At 45.0% G+C, this 17160-nt stretch overlaps 1 protein-coding gene across 2 annotated transcripts in view; it reads right to left on the reverse strand.

Annotated features, from left to right (window-relative positions):
• The window catches only part of THRAP3 (thyroid hormone receptor associated protein 3), a 69251-nt gene extending 58034 nt beyond the window's left edge, over nucleotides 1-11217 (reverse strand). The window contains exon 1 of one of the 2 annotated variants that reach the window (XM_046660279.1): nucleotides 11094-11217. The gene's annotated coding sequence lies outside the window, so the exon portion shown is untranslated. Of the gene's footprint in view, nucleotides 1-10145; nucleotides 10186-11093 lie in introns of those variants that run through there. The other variant, XM_046660280.1, reaches the window with a different exon arrangement.
• Between the last annotated feature and the right edge of the window lie 5943 nt (nucleotides 11218-17160).

Genomic DNA, 17160 nt, shown 5'->3' on the forward strand with positions numbered 1-17160 from the left:
TAACCTTACACCCAGGTTTGCTCAAGACAGTTTACACCTGCTGTCCCAGAGTATTAACAGTGTCCCCTCTCTCAATAGTGTCTTGGTTCAAAGAGATAAATTATATGGTCACAATATCAATTAGGCAAAAATGAACCTAACTCAAGATAAACGTCATCATTAAACCAGGTGAAAAGTGAACTATTCCAGATAAGAACTGGCACCCAAAACCTATCCAAGCACTTATAAATTAAAGAAAGACAGTCGCATTTCAGTGTGTAAATTTTAACCCCCTCCCCTCCCAAAAAGTGGAATCATAAGCAAATACTGAACTCTAGCTAATGATATGCATGTTGACATGTTTAGATGTGAAATGTACTGATATCTGCAACTTACTGTAAAATGCTTCAAAAAAAATAAGACAGGAAATGGGCAAGGACTTGAAAAGACATCTCTCCAAAGAAGATATACAAATGGCCCATAAGCACATGAAAAGATACTCAATACCACTAATATTAGGGAAAGGTAAACCAAAACTACAATGAGATACCACCTCACACCCATTAGAATGGCTATTAAAATTAAACATAGAATCAGCAATTCCACTCCTGCGTATAATACCCAAAAGAATTGAAAGCAGGGTTTTGAAGAGCTATTTGTATGCCCATACTCACAGCAGCATCATTCACAGTTGCTAAAAGGTGGAAGCAACCCAAGTGTCCAAGGAGGGATGAATGGATAAGCAAAATGTGGTATACACATACAATGGAATATTATTCAGCCTGAAAAGGGAAGGAAATCCTGACAGGTTACAAGATGGATGAACCTTGAGGACATTATGCTGTGTGAAATAAGCCAGTCACAAATAGACAAACACTGTATGATTCCACTTATATGCTGTATTTAGAGTAGTGAAAATCTTAGAGACAGAAAGGAGAATGGTGGTCGTTAGAGACTTGGGGGAGGGGAGAATGCTGAGTTATTGTTTAATGGGCAGAGCTTCAGTTTTTCAAGATGAAAAGAGTTCTGGAGATGGATGGGTGGTAATGGTTGCATGACAAAATGAATGTATTTAATACCAATGAATTGTACACTTAAAAATTACTAACATGGTAAATTTTATGTGTATTTTGCCACAATAAAAAAAACTGGGGGGAAAAAGATGGATGATGAGTTTAAAAGATATGTTATAAAGCACATACAGCAGAATGCTAACAAACGTAGAACCTCGGTGACGGGCATACGGGTGCTCGCCGCACAGTTCTTTCAACTCCTCTGTATGCCTGAAATCTTTCATAACACAACGCTGGAGGAAAAAAGAAACCAAAGAAATGGTCATCCCTGTTAAAATACACCTGCTGCAGAGCACTTAACCTAAGAAATATGAGGGAAACACGAGCCTTCCGGGGAAGACGGAACTTCAAGGCGAACTTATTACAGTAAATCTTCTAAAATAAGAAATTGTGATTTAGCTTACCCAACATAAATATCCAATATCCTGAAGACAATACGCGAAGCCCTGATTTAAGCAATAAATTATTCCGCTTCTAAAAAACAACTAACTTGGATAGAAATTAAACCCTAAAAGTATATCAATCAGTAAAGACACTGTATACCACGTTATTTTCACTCTAGTAAATGCCTAGCACTTCAGTAGGCATTTAGTAAGTATTTAATGCCTCATTTCCCCAAAAAAGGAAAATTCAAACAGTCCTTCCAACAATATAAACCCCAGTTCCCACTCAGTTGTTTTTAAAATGGAGAACAGAAACTCTACTAAGTTAAAAGAAAATTCTAATGCAGAGGTAAGTTTAGCAAAATTGTCCCCACGTTCTTCACTTTGGCCACAGAGATAACAGCATTCTCTCTGCCCTCTGAGCAAACCCATTGTGGGCTAAGAGGTAAAGAGAGTTTAAACAGCATGAAAATGGAGATACATAAATGTCACCAAAGGACAGTTCAAAACTCTTCTGTGTCATCAAAGGGGAGAAAACCACCTACTATGAGGCCCCACCTACGACAGGTGGAAGTGATGCTGACAAAAACATGAAAAAGCAATCTAGGCCAGTGCCGTCCAACAGAACACTCTGAGACGACAGAAATGTTCTACTCCTTCACTGTCAACGTGGTAGCCAGCCAGTTACGTGTTGCTACTGACCACCTGAAATATGGCTAGTATAAAAGTTATATTAATTAAAATTATATTTAATTTTAATTCACTTAAATTTACCTAGCCACCTTCGACTATGGGCTACTGAATTGGACCACGCAGATCTAGACCACAGACCACGTACCCAAGGTAATTTTCTCCCCCAAAAGAATCCAAAGCTTAGTACATACTTAATAAACATTGACTAAGGAGGAAATGGAGAGTGTCAGAGGTTTCTGAGCCAGACAAAAGCATCAGTTCTGGGCACTTTTTTTTACTCTGCATTATGTCAACAAGTATAGTTCTCCACTCTACAATCTCTCTTTTCTGCCTAGCATTCCACCATATGAAAGTACTACAACATAAGCAGTTCCCTACTGTTGCACATTTAGGTTACCTTCGATTCTTCTCAACACAAATAACAGTGTGATGATTATCCTTAAGAACCTGTCCAGGGGCTGGCCCCGTGGCTGAGTGGTTGAGTTCGCGCGCTCTGCTGCAGGCGGCCCAGTGTTTCGTTGGTTCAAATCCTGGGCGCAGACATGGCATCGCTCATCAAACCACGCTGAGGTGGCATCCCACATGCCACAACTAGAAGGACCCACAACGAAGAATATACAGCTATGTACTGGGGGGCTTTGGGGAGAAAAAAATAAAATCTTTAAAAAAAAAAAAAAGAACCTGTCCAATTATTTCCTTAAGGTATGTTCCTCAAAGTGCATTCTGTTGCTCCCCAGAAAAGCTGCAGCAATTTATATTGCTACCAGCAGCACCGAGAATGTCCTTTTCCCCACAACCTTACCAACAATAACTGTCTCGTTTTTTTAAGTCACTATGGAGATCTGAGGGAGAAAATGGTATCTCATTGTTGATTTAATCTGTATCTCTCTGGTTTTCATATGGGATTTATTTTCGTCAAGATAATCTAATTTTCAAACGGTTAGCCAATTGTTCCAGAACTATTTATTGAATAATTAAGCCATCCTTCCCTCAAACCTTAAAATACCAGTACACTCAGCACTTTCCATCTGCTATCAGCTGAGGGCTTCTGGGTGTTTTTCATTGTCCTTTCAGATTTAATGTCACATGACTACTTCCTTTTCCAAATAACTAACAAGCAACTCTTCCATAAAGAATAGTAAGATGAATTTGTTGAATCCCTACTATGCGCCCTGGCACTGGACGAATCATCTAACCATCACAATAACCCTACTGGAGGCAGATAGAGATTTCTACATCCGTTTGAAATTGAACAGACACTACGAAGAGTTAAGCAACTTGCCCCAAAGCCCCAGTTTTAAAAAAAAAAAGCTTCTGATGAGGAAACAAAGACCTCCACCTCCCATCACAGTCATCTGAGAAAACAAAACCCTCCAGGTATCACAGATCACATACCTCCATGAGCACGCCCTATCAACTGAACACCACAGCCGAAAATCGGACAGAAACTATTCCTCATCACACTACTTTCATCATATGAGTCCTCTAACAGTGAGCAGCCTCCAGAACAGAAAAGGAAGATAACAATCCATTAAATACATTCTCTTCCTGACAACATGCTATTGTCATTCAATACAGCACTACAGTCAAGGCCACTTTTATCCCCCCTGGCAGGCTGATGGTGAAACAATTCATAGTTGAAGGTAAAATGTCCAGCAAAAACATATGTAAGTGACTAATAAGCCTGAATCAGAAATAAGAGAAAAGAAAAAGCAGGCTAAGTTCTATTCTCCAAACAAAGATAAAGCATTCACCGTTAACCCAAGAATCAACCTATTACCTTCTAAATTTTCCAGGAAAAGAAGAGGACTATCACAAACAATACACTGTTACAACCTAAGCTGTTCTGAAACAAGGTTTTAAGTATTAAGCTTTCACAATAAACCAGAGGTTTATCTCTACTTCCTCCATGGTTCCTTACTGTATGACTTCACTATCAGAAATATCTTCACCCAGCCTGAAAGGAAAAACACAAATCACACGTACAACACACCAAAACAGGAGAAATCTCTTGTATATACCCAAATTGTTAATGCTGGCCTAAAGAGATGGCAGTATAGGAAACTTTTACTTTCTACATTACGTATTTCTGCAATGTCTGAACTTTTTCATCAAGCATCTGTCTGTAGGGGTGGGGGGAACAAAACTGAAGACAACTATCTGCCCCCACCAAGGGTTTTATAGGCTGTGTCTTGCTTAACTAAACCCTGGGGTAGGGGTGGGAAGGCCTTAGGGAACCGAACGGTTTTTTATCTTTTTAAAAATGAAAAGTTAAGCAGCACCCCAAAGTACAAATTCTCAATGCGGACCTGCTCTGACTGAGATGGAGGGTGGGCTGCTCACAGCCCTGCCAGCTCGCCTCTTGCCCTCAGTAGCTCTCGAGGCACCTCCACACTCCAAACAGAGTATTTTAGAATCTCCTGTCCAATTGACACTTGGCAAAACTTACTAAAAATTCAAGGAAAACAACCACAACCTATGTAGAGAGTTACCTCAGTTTTACAGAATGATCTTTAAAGGATGGGTTTTGAATACAAATTTTTATAAATCCACTTTATAATTCACCAGAGATACACACACTTTAAGAATACAGTTCAGTAACTTTTGACAAAATACACTGTGTAAACACCACCTCAACGAAAACACAAGAGTATTTCCATCACTCCAGAAAGGACCCTCTTGTCCCTTTGCAATCTCCTCACCCACCACACAAATTTTCAGCTGGGAGCTTAAGAGAATCTAAGTAAACTAGGACTTCATAGTGGGAGCACTTAAAAACACTGCCACCCAGCCAGCCACCTATTTATTCCCACATTCTTTCATCCTTTCTTTCAATATTTACTGAGTCTCTTCTATGTGACAGAGAATGTCCTAGGTGTGGGGATTAAGCACTGAATCAAACAAATCCCTGCTTTACTCTCTAAAGAGGTGAAGACATAACAGATTAAAAATAAATAACATAGAGGCCAGCCCGGTGGCGCAGCGGTTAAGTTCACACGTTCCCCTTCAGCGGCCTGGGGTTCGCCGGTTCGGATCCCAGGTGTGGACATGACACCGCTTGGCAAGCCATGCTGTGGTAGGCGTCCCACATATAAAGCAGAGGAAGATGGGCACGGATGTTAGCTCAGGGCCAGTCTTCCTCAGCAAAAACAGGAGGATTGGCAGCCGTTAGCTCAGGGCTAATCTTCCTCGAAAAAAAAATTTACCTGACTCTCTTTTCGTAGTGAGCAACCCCACTCTGGCACCTGACCAACTTCCTCAACCTTCATTTTTAAAGACTTTTTCTGATAGCCCATAGTCTGGTAGCCAAAAGTATTAGTCAAGACTCTAGGGCACATCCTTTAGATACTCTGGGACCATCTTCTGGGAAGCCCTCATGGAAGGGAGAGCTCTGCAGAGAAGCAATCTCCCGGGTAACTTTACAAAGCGGTCTCACCTCTATGGCTTCCTCCATCAATGCTTTATTTATCCTGCCCTTTTTATTAAAGTAGAGAAAAAGAAAACTGAGTTATTAACCCCTCAAAAAAAACACAGAATTACTGAGGGGCTGGCCCCGTGGCCGAGTGGTTAAGTCCGCGCGCTCTGCTGCAGGCGGCCCAGTGTTTCGTTGGTTCGAATCCTGGGCGCGGACATGGCACTGCTCATCAAATCACGCTGAGGCAGCGTCCCACATGCCACAACTAGAAGGACCCACAACAAAGAATACACAACTATGTACCGGGGGGCTTTGGGGAGAATAAGGAAAAAAATAAAATCTCTAAAAAAAAAAAAAAACACACAATTACTGAAAGCAAAGCAATGGGTTTCACAGAGACATATTATTAAAAAACAAACAAAAATCCACTTTAGTTCTTAGGCCTCGGGCCAGGAGCCCAAAGCCTTCTAATTAGACATTCAGCAATGTCTCTTTGCTTGGCCTTCTATCTTCTGAAACAAGCCAAGCTACACAGTCACAACATTCCAGATGCTAAAAAGCAAATCAGGCAGAACAAAAATGAGAACACTGAAAATACGCCAGCTAAAAAGCCTGGGCAGGGGTCAGATCGATGCCTTCATACTTTCTAAAAGCCCTTGGGTTTCTTCAGTTTGGAAACAAAATAATTCACTGTTTTGAGGTTTTTTCCCTCTCACTGCTTCGTCTTCCTCTTCTAAAGTTAACTAAAATTTCCTTTTGTTTAAAAGAAACAAACGAAAAAAATAAGGCACCAAGACAGAAAAAAATTTTTAAATGGTGATGTAACATTAAGACAGCCAGATGAGGAGCCAGCCCCGTGGCCGAATGGTTAACTTCGTGCGCTCCGATGCAGGCGGCCCAGTGTTTCGTTGGTTCGAATCCTGGGCGTGGACATGGCACCGCTCATCCAGCCACGCTGAGGCGGCGTCCCACATGCCACAACTAGAAGGACCCACAACTAAGAATATACAACTATGTACTGGGGGGCTTTGGGGAGAAAAAGGAAAAAAAATAAACTCAAGGAAAAAAAAAAAAGACAGCCAGATGACTTTAAGTGGGGACATTAGAGACCTGTATCATGTCTCTAGAACAGGGGAACAAATGAAAACGCCTACAACAGACAAGTAATATAAAGGCATAAAATAGTAAACACCAACACACACCCTGCTCCACGTCAGGGACACGCGTCAGGCTGTGGTGAGGTGGGTCACACTGGAGAAGACATGCCCAACCAGAGAAGATGGCTGCGGCAGAGCAGACACACAGGTCCACGGCTGCCAGATCGGATTTTTCAAAAGCAGCCTGAATCCAAATTTTTACACGGAATCTCCCTGTTTTTTAATGTTGACAACTAACTCCAATTTTACAACTCTGTGTGAGCCAAACAAAACACATATGCAGACTGGATCTAGTCCATGAGCCTTCAGTTTCAACCTCTGCCACAAAAAAAAAAACTTGGTTGTTTCAGCAGAACTCTCAGCTTTGGGGTAGAAAGCACACCCTCTGGTTCCAGTGACACGCTATCATCTGAAAATACACCACCAGATACACGAACATACATCTGAAACCCATAACTGAAGGAAAGCAAGAAGAAAATTATCTTGCTCTTTACACACTAGGGTGCTCCATTTCTACCACTAAAATAGGAACAGTAAACAAAACCCAATGGAAGAAAAGAAAACAATAGGAACTGGGTTTTTGTTAAACTGGTTCACTAATGTCCAGCTTTCTTAGAATGTCCATCAGCCCTTAACTTCCAGACAAAAGAAACTAAAAGATGATTTCTAGGGCATGGCATTTAACCTTGATTTAAAAAAAAAAAAAGAGGAGTTCCCTTGAAAGATTAAGTCAATCTTTTAGAAAGAGTACCCATGACTCTTACTCTCCTGGTATGTGGTGGACAATTACTTTTTTATGGGCCATAAACCTACATTACAAACTCTAGAGCAGTGGTTCTTAACTCTGAGATTCTAATGAATATGATGGAAGGTAACAACCCTTTCCTTGAGAAAACAGACTTCCTCACAAAAATTTTAGAGTTCGTGGGTCCCTTGTAGTCCACCGACCATAGATTAAGAACATACTGCTCTAGAGAATATTAAACCTACGTAATCTCCAAACCCTCCGCTTCTTCAGCTCCACTCCCTCAATCTACTTCAGACAACTACCATCTTCATCCTGGACTAGTACAATAGCCTCTTAATTCATATCCCCCATAATCCATTTTCCACACCTCTGCAAAAGTGATTTTTTTTGGGGGGGAGGAAGATTGGCCCTGACCTAACATCTGCTGCCAATCCTCCTCTTTTTGCTGAGGAAGACTGGCCCTGAGCTAACATCCGTGCCCATCTTCCTCTGCTTTATATGTGGGACGCCTACCACAGCATGGCTTGATAAGCGGTGCTAGATCCACACCTGGGATCCGAACCCAGTGGACCCCGCGAACTTAACTGCCATGCCATTGGGCCAGCTCTATCCAAAAGTGACTTCAAAATATAAATCAGACGGCAACCCCTCCCACCCATGAGAAGGCTTCAATGGCTTCGGGGAACAACCTCACCTCTCAATCTCGTCTTTAACCACTCTCCTCATTATGTGTCGGCCACACTTGGCCTCTTTTCAGTTCTAAAAGCACACTAAATTCTTCCCATCTTCTAGTGTTGGCACTTGGGGTTCCCTCCACCTGGAATGCTGTCTCCTTGATGCCCTACAAAATGGTCTCCTCACTCTCAACAAAAAGAACAAGTCTGACCACCCTCAGGCCTCTCCCTTTTTAGTGTCCACCCGAGTCCCTTGCTCAATACCTTCACGTCACTTTTCTCAATGTGTAATTTACTTACTTACCTGTGGTGTCTTCTCCCACTATACTGTAAGTTCCCAAATGGCAAGAGCCCCTTCTGGTCCAAACCCCCATGTATTCCCAGAACCTAGGACAGGGGCCTGCAGCTGGTAGGTTCTTAGGCACTATTTGCTGAATCAATCACTCAATCAGTTAAATACGGAATTAATCTTAGATGTTTACAAAATAAGTGTGTGAAGCAAATCAACAAAATCTAGTATGTGAGAGACTAGCATTAACCGCACTTCTTTCAATCCAGGATGTCACCATGCCCAAGGGAAACAGGCTAGCACCTTAAGATTCTGAGCGGTTAAGACTATGCATTCTAAAAAATAAAGAAATCAGGGCTGGTCCGGTGGCGCAGCAGTTAAGCGCGTACATTCCGCTTTGTCGGCCCGGAGTTCACCGGTTTGGATCCCAGGTGCGGATCCCAGGTGAGGACATGCAACCGCTTGGCAAGCCATGCTGTGGTAGGCATCTCACATATAAAGTAGAGGCAGATGGGCACAGATGTTAGCTCAGGACCAGTCTTCCTCAGCAAAAAGAGGAGGACTGGCAGCAGATGTCAGCTCAGGGCTAATCTTCCTCAAAAATAAAGAAAGAAAGAAAGAAAGAAAATAAAGAAATCGTGGGGCCGGCCCCAGCGGCCCAGTGGTTAAGTTCGCATGTTCCGCTTCGGCGGTCCGGGGTTCACCAGTTCAGATTTCGGGTGCGGACATGGCACTGCTTGGCAGGCCCTGCTGTGGCAGGTATCCCACATATAAAGTAGAGGCAGATGGGCACAGATGTTAGCTCAGAGACAGTCTTCCTCAGCAAAAAATGAGGAGGATTGGCTGCAGATGTTAGCTCAGGGCTAATCTTCCTCAAAAAAAATCAATCAATCAATCAACCAATCATACGTCTTATGCTCTCTCTTAGTCAGCCACATCTCTCCCCGTTGCTAACCTCGGAAATACTCCAAGCTTCCTCCCACCAACTGCTCAGTAGAAAAGAGGCCACCCCTTTTACAATCCATAACTTCACTGGCTAAACCAAATTCAAAAAGTACCTGTACCTGGTATCAAAGGAATATAGTCAAGAATTCCTACTATGACTGCTGCTGCTACTATTACTACCACCACTGCCAGGATAGGACTCTGCCTCGATTGCAGACTAAAAATCCCAGTCACCAAAACCGGAGCTCTTTCACTTGTGCTAAAAAGTTTAAAAAACCGAGCTGGAGCTGTATTGACATAAAAGGTTTTAGTTAAACAGTCTGTTACGGAAACTTCAATTCGCCTCTTCTACAAAATACAATCAAGTCTAAAGGGCTGCAGAAAAAAACTGTTTTCGATATTGCTAAAGTGTGTACACTAGTTCACAAAACACATTTCCCAGCAAAAAACAAACTAAGCCCGATTTGCACGACTAGTTACTCATGGCAGCAGTCGTTTTCGGCTCCTTAACTGGCTTCTACATAATGATACACCCATCAGACTATCTAGATAACAGGACAAACTACAACAGTTAGTATTTCCACAAACAAAAAAGGGAGGGCCATCTGAAGGGAAGGCAAATGATGGTGTGATACAGGCCTTTCCACTCTAGGCCCACAATCTAGAAATCCTATAAATGATGACCACGATAATAATTTTCAATACATGTCAGGTAATGAGCCAAACAATTTTCAGTTTAATCTCATTTAATCTTCACAATAACCCTGTAAAGTGGTCATTGTTACTCACCGCTATTTTGCAGATAAGGAAACTGAGGCACCTGGAAGTTGACGCCCCTTCACCTAAAATCAAAAGTTAGCAGGGCCAAGATGCGAACCCAGGCAAGCCGGCTCCAGGATCTTTCTATTTGCTGCCACCAGAAGCTTCACTGGCTCTCTCTCGCCATGCTCTACCATACTCTCAGAGGCTTTTCCTTCAATCCAATTAACAACCTCCCCGTAAACAGTGTACTAACACTGATGGCTTCCAACTCTTGGCACCAGCGCTACTCGCCAGCTTCTGCTGTGCTCCACCCTTAACATTTCGGAGGACAAAAACAATAGCTGATAAAAGTTGATTAGTTGGGAAGAGAGGCAAAGGACACTGCCTCATAAGCAGAAACACGCCGATTACTATGGGAATGCAAGTCGGCCTCACCTTTAGCCCGAGAGACTGAAATAAAAGCAGATAAATTTGGACTATGCCTCTGCTGGCCACAAACTAGGAAAGATCCGAAGCGGCACTAACATTTACTGAGTGCCAGCCACATGCGCTCTAGGAGAAGACAGAACGAGGCCAATTGAGACTAGGTGGGGGGGAAGGGCACCCAAGAGTTCCGGGAAAAGGAGAAATCCAAATAATGGGGTTCATATGACTAAAGGAGGACATGCAAGTGGTGCAGGCCTCTCCCTGGCAGCTTGCAAGGAGGAGAAAGAAGGGTAGGACCTGCTCGGGAGAAAAGGCGGCTCTGAGCGTCGGGACTAGGCCGGAGCGAGGGGAAGCCCTGAAGGGCGGGGAGGGGGAGGAGCCGGAGCGAGCAGGGCCCGCTCAGAAGAGGCCAGGAGGCAGGCGCGGGGGAGCGGCTCCGTGCTGGGCCTGCCCGGGCACCCTGACCCAGCCGCCGCGGAGAAAAGGTAAAAGATGAAACGACTGGATCCTCCTGAGCTGCCCTAATTCCCATCACAGGCCCTCACTCACCTGGGCCCACCGCAGCGATCGCAGCCGCAGCCTCGCAACGGCACAACCGGCCCGAACCTCGCCCCCGCCCGACAGCGCGCCCCGCGTCCCCGCTCTCCGACGGCGGCGGCGGCGGCGTCGCCCCGCTGCCTCCTGGGAAATGTAGTCCTAAGCCCGTCCCGCCTTGCCAACTTGACGGTAGGCTAAACTACGCTTCCCATAAGGCAACGCGAGCGCTGCGCCCGCCGCCTTACGTCACGCGCCAGGTTGTCGGCATCACGTGGGTACCTCCGTTCCATCCCCTCCCCCCGCCTGGGTGGCCTGGGGAAGAAGGAGGGAGGTGGACGGAAGGGGCGGGAGCGTTGCTGACGCCACTGCCCCCACCATTTTGGAACCTGCCCGGAGGGAGGACTTGAGCCCCACCCACTCGCGGCCTGTTTTCGTTGCCGAAGTCTCTAAGCAGGAATGTGGTCGTTTGGATTTCAGTCTCTGTCCTGCTACCTCTCGCTCTGTGACCTTGAGCAAATCGTCTCCCTGCTCTGAGCCTCAGTTTTCTCCCCTGTGAAATGAGGTTCATAGTTTCTACCGCACAGAGTTGTCGCGGGCTCCGACAAAGTAAGGAACGTGAAAGTGTCTGGTACCCTGAAAGCGCGACGCAAAATGGAGTTGTTTTTATTGTGATAGTGTCACGTCCTTCGGAGACCCAGGATCCCATGGGCAAAGCTCTTTCTCGGCTCATCCTCCGCCCCCACCACCCCTTCCATGTCAGTGGGAACACAGTGTGGTCCTGTGGAGCTTGTTTAAATAGGTGCCACTCACCTACTGAACCAGAAGTTTCCCGGGAGTGTAGCCCTAGAATCTGTATTTTACACAGACCTCTCCAGTGATTCTTAGGCATATGTTTGAGAACCGCTGCGTTGATCAGAGTTTTACACAGGCTGGTTTCTGCTGGAATTCCTGTCCTAGTGAACTCGAACCCTTAAGCTCAAATGCCAGGTCTTCTGTGAAGCCTTCCACGTTTATTAGCTCCCCCCATCTCTTGACTCCCAACAGTACTTTTGCACTTTATAATTAGCAGGGTCTGTGTTTGTCTTCCCCACCAGACTGCAAGCTCTTTGAGAACAGAGAGCAGGTTTGATGGATTTCTGCATCCCGAGGGCAAAGTAAACATGAGTAAATATGGAAGGAGTCTACTGTTCTTCCTACGAGAAAAGCTTAACAGGCTCAAGTCTCAGACCCTGCCACATCAGCCCTCACCCTTACCGGCTTCAGCAGCATTCCTTCCACACTGCCTACTCTTTCTTCCTTCTTTGAGCGCTTCCTGTAGGCCGCATCCTGTGTAGTGCTTCTTGAAATGTTCTGACGCAATTTAATCTTCAATTCACAGATTTTCTGAGTGTCTACTGTATGCCATGCCCAGTGCAAAATACTAGGAACACAGTGGTAAACTAGATGGATACAAAAATAATACATAGTCGTTCCTCCTGTTTTCTGAAATAACTATGCTGAATCTCTTCTTACCTCTCTCTTCCTCTGCCAGTTTCCTGGCCCAGAAACTTGCCATACAGTTGCAGCCTCCACCCTCTCCTCATTCAGCCTCTCTCCTTGAGTGAGCTGGCATACCCCAGTAGTCTTTTACATCTCTTCTTATTCCCACAACCACATCTTAGCCTCAAATCACGTAGTTCCAAATGTTTGGAAGTCACCATATCCTGATATCCCACCTGTATCTCAAACTAAACCTGCCGAAAACTGAACCCTTCTTCCCTCCAAAACAGCTTTAGGGTAGTTAATTGTGTAGTTAATTGTTTACATGTCCAAATTCTCCACTATGCTTTGAGCTCCTCTCAAGGAAGAAAGGCTTATCGCTTATCACTTGTCCCCTTATCACTCCATTCATTTACTGAGTACTTAACTATGATGCCAGGCTCTGTGCTAGCAGCCCAGGAGGAAAACAGTAAACAAAACAAATGTGGTCCCTGCCCTCAGAGAGCTTACTTCCAACTGGAGAGACAGCATTAAGAAGTCTATCACATGCATAATTGATTACTACAGCAAAGTGTATGGTGTGTCCTATGACAACAGAGAACTAGTGTCAGCAGACTCCAGCCTATGGGCCAGTTCCAGCCTGCCGCCTCTTTTTGTATGGCCAGAAGCTAGGAATTGTTTTAACATTTTAAATGGTTGAAAAAGAAAAATCAAAAGAAGGCTAGTTATTTCTTGACTTGTGAAAAGTATGTGAAATTCAAAGTTCGGCATCCATAAATTTGTTTATGTATTGTCTATGGCGGCTATGATCCAGAGTTGAGTAGATGTGACACTATGACCTGCAAAGCCTGAAATATTTACTATCTGCCCTTTACAAAAAATGTGTACTGACTCTTGGCATAGAATCTGGAGGTCCAGACCTGAGGCTAAAAGGTCAGAGGAGACTTCCCTGAGAAAGTGACTAATAAACTTGTAGTTAACCAGGCTAATAATTGGGGAAGAGCATTCCCGGAAGAAGAAAAAACACAAGGGAAAGCCCTGTGGCCTGAAGGAACTTGGCACATCCTCAACATTGTTAGGCCTGCCATTGACTCTGCCGCATCCGGTAGTAGGAACTAAAGCACAATGAGCCTGGTGAAGTCATAAGCCAGATCCTGCTGGGTCTTATAGTCCAGGCTGAAGATACTGGATTTTAGTCTGAAAGTAATGGGAAGTCATTGAAAGGTTTATAGGCAGGGGAGGAATTCAGATTTCCTTTTTTATTTTATTTATTTTTTATTTTTTGAAGAAGATTGGCCCTGAGCCAACATCTGCTGCCAATCCTTCTCTTTTTGCTGAGGAAGACTGGCCCTGAGCTAACATCCATGCCCATCTTCCTCTACTTTATACGTGGGATGCCTGCCACAGCATGGCTTGACAAGCAGTGTGTAGGTCCGCACCCGGGATCCAAACCAGAGAACCCCGGGCCACTGAAGTGGAACGTGCGAACTTAACCCCCATGCCACCGGGCTGGCCCCCCAGATTTCCTTTTTTAAAGGATTATTCTGGACAGTGTGAGAATGGATTAGGGCAAACCAGAAGGAAAGTGGAGAAACCAATTAGGAAGTTATATTACAGTAGTTCAAATGAGAAGACACAATGGCATGATCTAGTGTGTTCTCAGTGGGGATAAAGAAAGTAGGCAGATTCAAGATACTCAAAAGATATTTAGGAGATCAAATCTACTGGTCTTTGTGATTGACTAGATGAGCGAGGGAGGGAGGAGCCAAGGTTGACGTCCCAGCTCTCTGGCTTGAGCAACTGTGTGGATGGAAGTGCTATTACTGCCTCCCTACCCTATTCTGCTTGTACAAGTCTTCCCGCCCTCGTTACAATGTCCTGAAATCATCCATGACATGCCTGTGTCTCCTGCACAGCCATCACCTGCATGGCAACAACTTGTTTGTTGTTCATCTTCCTAGGTCCGGGCAGTGGGCTAGGCACAGAATTGGCAGCAGTGTATGTGTATGGACTTTTCTTAGCTCTCCTTTCTCTGTTTCTGATAGGGGCTCCTCTATCCTGCTCCCCCAAGTTAAAAATCTCAGAGGAATCCTGGCTTCCTCTTTCTACTTCATCTCCCCTATGGCATCAGTTACAAAGTCCAATGTATTCTGCGCCCAGAACATGTATTGAAACCCCTACCACCCTGTTTCAGGTCTTCACATGTCTTAACTGGTGTAAAGTCATTAGAAAAGAGCCTGGGACAGAGTAAGTGGTATATAAGTGTTGTCTATGATTAAGGTCTCTTGCCCAGCCTCCCTGCCTCCTGCCTTTCTCCATCCAGGCCATGCCCTGGAAGGTAGTCAGAGTTCTGTCTCTTCCAGTACAACTCTGATCATGTCATCCCTGGTTCCAGTGCCCTCAGGATCAAACCCTAAATCTTCAATGTGGTCTACAAGGCCCTGAGGGGTTTAACTTTTGACCCTCTCCAGCTTCACCTTCACTTTCAAAGGCTCTCCACTGCCATCAGGATGAAGGGCAAGTTCAAGGCCTTCAACCATCTGGCCTCCATGTCCTCACCAGCCTCAGCTCCTTCACACACAATGCTCTGGTCATGTGTGCTCATCTTGACCATACTCTGGGCTTCCTGCATCCTCGTGCCAGCTCATGCCCTCCCTCCCCAGGGGCCCTACCTATCAAAGGCTAATCTATCAGTTCAAGATCCCCCTTCCTCAGGAGTACCCCAGTACCCTACTCTGCATTTGTCAGATCCTACCTTACGTTGTGATTTCTGCACATTTCATTCCTTCAGTAACCTGGGAGCAAATACAGTGGCCATCTGTTTCTCTGCCTGCTCAACAGCCCTCCATTCCTCTTCCTTCTGGTAACAGCACTCTGATAATCCTTTGAGAAGCCATCCCTCCCCCACCCTTGCTCCAGGGTGGGCAGGTGACTCTAGCTGATCAGCACATTTCATTCCTTTGACCACAGTGATTGGCAGGTGGCTCAAACCAGGCTAGCAGAGGGAATGAGTATCAACCCGAGACCTATTCCAGAACACTGAGAAAAGGGCTTTCTCTTCCTTCTGGGATTGCTAAACTAGAAGAGTAGCAGCCTGGACTTGTTAATGGTCATCTTTGTCACTATTTGGAGAGAACCTTCCTGAGAATGAAGCCAACCCAGCTGGAAGGCAGAGCCATGTGTTGCGAAAGACATACTCCCAGCTATACCAGTTGAGCTTTGGATTCAGCCATGCCTGAAGCTAGCAGCACCTCTGGACTCTTTCATACATGAGCCGGTTAATGAATCAGTTCGACTTGGGTTTCCATCACTTGTAAACTGGAGTCATGACCAGCACAGAGAAGCTGTTGGAGCTATCCATTGTGTACAAGAGGTTCTCAGGGCAGGAAGGAAGGTGAGAAGGGAAATCAGAAGAGACTGGGACCAGCACCAGTATGTGACCCTCTAAGTCTGAAGAGCCACCTGGGGAAAAGAGGAGCAGTTACCTTTGCTCTTGCTCAGACCAACCAAGGTACCTTCACTTCCATCTCTGCTTTGCAGAAGAACCAACTAAACTTTCTGGTCAGGGTAACAGTTGCTTGTATTGTTGATCATTGGCAAGAGGAGGCCCTTCATGGCTGAGCTTAAGCAAGAGATGGTTAGTCCTTAGCCATCAGCTAGCATATACCACCAGGAAATACTCTAGTCCTTGGATCCCAAACTTGTATGTACATTGGAATCATCTAGGGATAGTCTAAAAATCCCAACACCCAGACCACATCCCAGACCAAGTAAATCACAGTCTCTGGGGTGGGATCACAGGCATCACTATTTTTTTAAATTTCCACAGGTGATTCTAACATGCAGACAAGTTTGGGAACCACTGCTGAAGGCCCCCATTTTCCTGTTTCCAAGTCTTACGTTTCTAGATAGGAGAGATTCTCCACCTAGTTGACATTTTGTCTTAAATGTCCATGTCTGGGCCCCACGTCTCAGAGATTCTGATTCATTTGATTTGGAATGGGGCCCCAAGACTGGCTGCTATAGACTGAATGTTTGCGTCCTCCCCAAATTCATATGTCGAAACCTAATCCCCAATGTACTGGTACCTGGAGGTGGAGGTTTTGGGAAGCGATCAGGTCATGAGGGTGGAGCCCTCATGAATGGTATTAGTGCCTTTATAAAAGGGACCCCAGAGAGCTCCTAACCCTGCCTCCTCCCATTCCCTTTCTCATTCACTTGATCTTCCCTGGGGAGAAGGAATGTTTTATGGGATCGAGGAGATTGTGAGAGGCTTCAACAGGCAAATAAGACCTGGGCTCCGCTCCCTTTTCACACCTTCCCGCTCCTGTCCTTGATGTGGTGAACACATGGCCAGGGCTCCACTCAGATTTCTAGAGGCAAATCTGGAGAACTACCTCGCTGACCCCATTCTCAGGGTTGGCCCAAAGACTGGGTAGGTATGTCTGTCCTGCGGATCCAGACTGTCCCTTGGGTGGGTCTTCTCAAGATCTAGACATGAAAGGGCAAATTTTTTGAGCTTAGGTCCAAATATCAGCAGCTACCAATAAAGCTGACTTGGCTCTCCATCCTCCTGCCTGATGGGCCTGTGTGCATACCT

This window comes from Equus quagga, chromosome 5, assembly GCF_021613505.1.
Source record: "Equus quagga isolate Etosha38 chromosome 5, UCLA_HA_Equagga_1.0, whole genome shotgun sequence".
Taxonomy (NCBI): Eukaryota; Metazoa; Chordata; class Mammalia; order Perissodactyla; family Equidae; genus Equus; species Equus quagga.